This window comes from Sciurus vulgaris (genome assembly GCF_902686455.1).
Source record: "Sciurus vulgaris genome assembly, chromosome: 7".
In the NCBI taxonomy this organism is placed as follows: Eukaryota; Metazoa; Chordata; class Mammalia; order Rodentia; family Sciuridae; genus Sciurus; species Sciurus vulgaris.
In genome coordinates, this window is record NC_136467.1 from 136,815,593 (window position 1) to 136,821,759 (window position 6,167).

Consider the following 6,167-nt stretch of genomic DNA (forward strand, 5'->3'; position numbering starts at 1 on the left):
TAAAAACTGCCAGACCACCGAACTATCCTGCCAAGTCAGAAATAAATTTAACGGGCATAGTTTGGGGTGCCAAGCAGAACTCAGGGAATTTTGAGGCTCAGTAAAAAGCAGGGAGGCTGAAGAACTAAGTGGATGGTAAATTGGGTGACAGGGAAGCAAGATGCAAAGGACACATAGGAAGGAAGCAGGAGCATGGGAAGGCCTTGCGGGAGGGAAGGCAGCATGCCCAGTCTACTTCCAGTGAGAGCTTTGCTGGCTGGTTCTTGGCACGATTCCATCTCTTTCTCAAACTGGATGCATGTGGGGCATTGAGCAGCAGAACAGGGGAAAGTGGTATTTATCCATGGAGAACTGGTGAATGGATACTGAGCAGAAAGAACTGGGCGTTCCATTCTGTGATGCCCTGTGTATACACCAAAGCAGGGCTGTGTAGACAGAACATATCTGGGATTGTCATACAACAGCAGCAGTATTTTTGGAAAAGAGGAAGGATAGGGTGGGAGTGGAGTTGATGATCGGGAGGACTCTTAAGTGCCAGTTCTTAAATATTAGAAAGCAAGGAACGGTTTGGTCTCTGTCCTTTAGTGAAGAAATCGGATGCTCATTTTCTGTTCTGCACCTGCCTTCTCCAGACCTTAGCAAATTCTGTGAAAGATATAGCACCGCCCCCATCCTGGTCAGCCTCCTGGATGGTCCTGTCTGCAATGCTGCCCAGCTGCTCATCTGGGATAATCACTCAAACCATCATGCGTAGCACCTGCAACAGCTCACCATGGGAGACCTTGTCATTTTTATCCAAATCATACAGTCGAAAAGCAAAGCGCAGTTCATTGATTCAGCTGTTGAGTGGTTCTGGTCCATTCACATCTTGCTCTTTCCATTGTCCTCTATGGGTCTGAAATGAGACAAAGTTCTCATGAGTCCACGGAAGTTTACCTGGTCCTCTCCCTTTGGAAAGAAGGCATTAATGATCTGCTTCCCCAATGGGTTGATGGCAAGTTCTGGAATCCTCTGGAAATCTTCCCGGCTGAGAGTCCAATTCTTTCCTTTGTCCAGGCTGATGAGACATCTGACTGTGGGAAAAGCTGGTCTCCTTGATCTCCTCGGGCTCTTCGTCCCACAGTAACATAGAGGCCTGAGGCCCCATCACTGTGCCAGGAGCTCCTCCAGATGGACTGAGACTTAAAGGTGATAAATAAAGTAATGCAGGTGTTTGAAAATATGGCAGGATTATCTTCAAGACCCTGGGCTACAAATTATTAGTGAAAAGGAAAAGACTGATTCATTCGTCTTTGTTACATTTAAATGCAGTCATCTCAGGATAGCGTTAGGTCAGCCACAGAGTGAGCTTTAAACTGATGAAGGACATTCTAAACTCTGATAAAGCCAAGCATTAGCAAGGGTATATGGCAATGAGAATTCTCAAACTCGGCCTGTAGGTGTATAGACTGACCAAAAGTACTTTGAAAACAATCTGCCATTATCTAATAAAGATGAAAATAATATATCCCACAAGGGTGAGAACTTCTAACTAGAGCAGATTAAGTGGTCAGCTAATCCCTCTCCCAGCAGAAAACAAGTATAAAACTGGATAAAATTGTTTAAAACAATAATTTCATGGCTTTGGAAATTTACCAACAGCAACCAACAAATGGAAAGGTATTTAGTCATGAAAAGCTACAAACAGGTTGAGAGAAGAAAACCAGGAGTCTATAAACTTATTGCTGGTCAATTCCTCTGCCAATCTGGTCAGTCAGGTTGTTTTATCAGGTAATGAGAAATGGTAGCTTTGGCCAAATACCGATGAGTTTAAAATATGCACAGATTACGTAGATAGATACAGATGTAGCTATAGATATATAATATCTATCAAATGAAAATATACAACACCAAAGATTATATAAATAATATATTATCTACTGAATGAAAGAATATCTATATGTACAGGTATGTATATGTGTGTGTGTGAGTCAGATTTCTGTCACTGTGACAAATACCTTGGTTCACAGTTTCAGAGGTTTCAGTCCATGGTCATTGTTTTTGGGCCTGTAACAAGGCAAAACAACATGGCAGGGAGCACCTGGTGAAGAAAAGGTGCTAACCTCATGGGGATGGGAAGCAAAAGGAGAGGAACGGTTTGAGGTTCCCAATATTCCCTTCAAGGGCACAGCCCCCCTCAATGACCTAACTTCCTCCCACTTGGCCCCACCCCTTAAAGGTTCCACCACCTCCCAGTAACACCATCAGCTGAGGACCAGCCTTCAACACATCAGCCTTTGAAGGTTCATTTAAGATTACACACACACACACACACATACGTACACATGTGTACACACACGTAGAGACGTGTGAGTATGAACAATGAAGAGAAAAGGAAAGGAAATGAGTTAGTATTAAAGTTGTTCTACTGTATTGGAATTAAGTCAATATTAATGTGAAGTGGGTACTAAAAAGTTAAAATGCATATTGCAATCACTAAACACTAATAATTCATTAAATAGAGTTGTAACCTCAACAGAGGTGACATAAATGGAAATGAAGGAGAAGGAACTTCCAAAAATCTTCTCCTCCACAAAAGCCATGAGAACACTGGCATAAAATGTCAAAATCAAATTATTATAGCTCTGGAAATCAGCCAAAGACTTGACACAATCTGGGATCACTTATTCAAGAAAAACAGCGCATATCAGTAAAGGAAAATACGCTCTCTGAATTTCTGACATCCTGACGTGGCTCTGTTGCTGTCCTGCTCTTCTCAGTTCTCAGTAGCCTTGAAAATCAACGGCCCACAGTCACAATGAGATAAGCAGCCCAGAACTCACTGGAAGTATGGGAGCTCTTTCAAAACCCCATTCCTGGAAAAACGGTCATCACTGGGCTTGTCTGGTGGTTTCCTGGAAGATCCCACATGCGAGGCTTGTCCTTATTCAGCTTTACTCAGATCTGGCCCAATGGAAACAGGGTTTTCTTCAGGGACACTTGTTGAAAAAAAAGAATCAGTGCAATTATTTAACATTGCAGTTACCTAAGGCAGTGATAAGACTTGAGACAAAAGAAAACACTAATAGCAAAAAGAAAAGAAAAGTTAAATAATGAATTGTCTACCAGGGATTTGGAACTCTCCTAATAATCTGGAAGGTCAAATGATGGAACAGGATTATTATGTTCATGCTCCAGGTTGTGTGTGTGCTTAGGAAAGATCTGAAAAGGCCCTAAGATGTCATCTCTGGTTGACCTTGAATCTTTACCAAACAAGAAATGAAGGTGAACACAGAGTTATAAACTGCATGGTTGATCACTGAGCCCCTCAGCAAAAAATGGGAAACATACTGGTTTCAATATTTATAGAATTAATCTAGTGGAGTTGCTAAACAAATCAACAGCAAAAACACCTATGACATCACCAACGAAAAATAACCACAGCATCAAATACTGGGGAAGAGGGAAGAATCTGATTTCCAGAATTACTGCATTACATTATTTAAAATATCCAGTTCTCAAAATATATATATCTATATATATGTATATGTACACACACACACACACACACACATATACATGTGTGTGTGTATATATATATATATATATATATATATATATGTATGTATATCTGACACACAAAGAAACAATCATGGTTCATTCACAGGGAAAAAAAAAAGCAGACAATAAACTCTGCCTTTGAAGAGGTGCAGATATTGGACCTAGTAGACAAAACTTTAAATTCACTATTTTAGTTAGGCCCAATAGCACACACCTGTAATCCCAATGACTCAGGAAGTTGAGACAGGAGGGTTGCAAGTTCAAAGCCAGCCTCAACAACTTAGTAAGACCCGAAGTAACTTAGTGACACCCTGTCTCTAAATAAAATATTTAAAAGGCTGGGGGTGTGGTTTAGTGGCTAAGGATCCCTGGGTTCCATCCCTGGTACTCTCCCCCTCAAAATCCACTATTTTAAATATGTTTAAAGGACTAAAGGAAATCATGATTAAAGAATAAAAGGAATGCGTGAGCATTACACCTCACCAAATAGAGAAAACTAAAAAATGAATTAAAAATTATTAAAAGGAACCGAAAATATTCTGTAGTTGAAAAGTATAATGGATAAAATGAGAATTCCCTATAGAGGTTCAATAGCAATTTTGAGAAGACAGAAAAAAGAACTGGAGAACTTGAAGCTAGGTCAATGGAGACTGTTTACCCTGAGAAACAAAAAAATCAAAAAGAGAAGATCAATGAATAGAATCTCAGCTGTGGGGTAGCATCAAGCACACCACCATATACTCAATGGGATTCTCAATAAGGTAAGAGAGAACGTGTTAGAAACAATATTTGACAAAAGAATGACCAAAACATCACAATTTTGATAGAAAACATTAATCAACACAATCAAAAAAGCTCAACATACAAAAATTAATATAAATTCAAAAAGATCCACATCTAGACCTATAATAATCAAATTTCTTAAAGGAGAGAATCTTGAATACCTCAAGAAGTTGACTCATCCTGTTCAAAGGATTCTCTGAAAGATAAACAACTGATTTCCTATCAGAAACTTTGAAGGCTTGAAATCAGTGAGATGATAAATTCAAAGTGATGAGAAAAAAAATGTGATCAAATAAAAATTCTATATCTAGTTAAACTATCCTTCAAAGTGAAGGAAAAATTAAGACACTGTCAGACAAAAACTGAGAGGATTCATTAACAGACCAGCCCACAAGAAATAAGTCCTTCAAACTGAAAGGAAAGGACACTAGATACGAACTTGAATACACATACAGAAATAAAGAGCATTGGTGTTTTAGTCAGCTTTCTCACTACTGTGACCAAAAGACCTAATAAGAACAATTGGAGGAGGAAAGTTTATTTCCTGGTTCATGGTTTCAGAGGTCTTAGTTCACATATGGCCAAATCTATTCCTCTGGGCTCAAGGTGAGGCAGAACAACATGGCAGAAGAGTGTGGTAGAGGAAAGTAGCTCAAGACCTGGCTTCAGGAAGCAGAGAGATTGTTCTCGCTATGACAAAATATAAACCCCAAAGGCACCCAATGAACCAGGTGGCCAAACCTGCTTTCAGTTATCACTCAGTTAATCCCTGTCCGGAGATTATTTCAGTTATTGGGTTAAGGCTTTCATAACACAATCACTTGACCAGTAAACTCTCTTGCATTGCCTCACACGTGAGCTTTTGGGTGACACCACATATCTAACTAAACATGCAGTAGAAGTAAAAACAGGGAAATATAAAGGACAGTAGGATTGAATTTTTTATTTGTAACTCTTTGATCTTATTTAAAACACAATAGCATACTATGGAAATTATAGATTTGTGTTGCGTAAACAATGGGTAAAGAAGTAATTATAGGACAATAACAACACAAATTGAGGAAATGGAGTTATATACAAAGTTTTTATACTATTAAATTTAAGTTCATATTAATATAAAGTACATTGTTCTAAATTAAGATGCTAAATGTAATTCCTAAGGAAACAACTTCAATAAATCTTTAGTCAGACTGATCAAGAAATAAGGAAGACCCAATTACTAAATTTGGGAATGATGGTGTTAGTAATTTGCTCAAGAGTGATTTTAGTAATCCAAAAGAGGGGATATTACTACTGAGCTTAAAGAAATATAAAACAATTTAAGAGAATAATATAATCAATTGTATGTAGTAAATTAGATAACAAAGATGAAATATAGAAATTTCAATAAAAACAAACTTTGAAAACTGACACAAGAAGAAATAGAAAATCTGGATAAATGAATTGTTAATGACATGAAAGGGTTATACTCCATAAAAAAGTGGAATTTATCCCAGAATACAAAGTTGGTTTACTATAAAATCAACCCATGAATAAACCACATTAAAAGAATAAAGGACAAAACAACATTAGCTTTTTAAGAGACAAAAAAATGACAAAATTTAAAAACCCTTTCACCATAAAAATAAATAAGTATGTAACAAATTAGGAATAGAAGGTAAATTTCTCTATCCAAGGTATCACCACCACCCTTAATGGCAAAAGACAAAAGTTTTCACCCTAAGATCAGATAAAGGACAAAGACATCTGCTCTTTCCACTTCTCTTCAACATTTCCAGGAGATACTGACCAAGGGAAATAGGAGAAATAGCAAAATAAAAGACACTAACATTGGGAATAAATAA

General features: G+C 37.8%; 1 pseudogene across 1 annotated transcript; it reads right to left on the reverse strand.

Annotated features, from left to right (window-relative positions):
• Positions 1-350: 350 nt before the first annotated feature.
• On the reverse strand, positions 351-1,147 carry LOC306665685 (calcineurin B homologous protein 1-like; annotated as a pseudogene). Its single transcript has one exon. The product of its transcript is annotated as a calcineurin B homologous protein 1-like (transcript).
• Between the last annotated feature and the right edge of the window lie 5,020 nt (positions 1,148-6,167).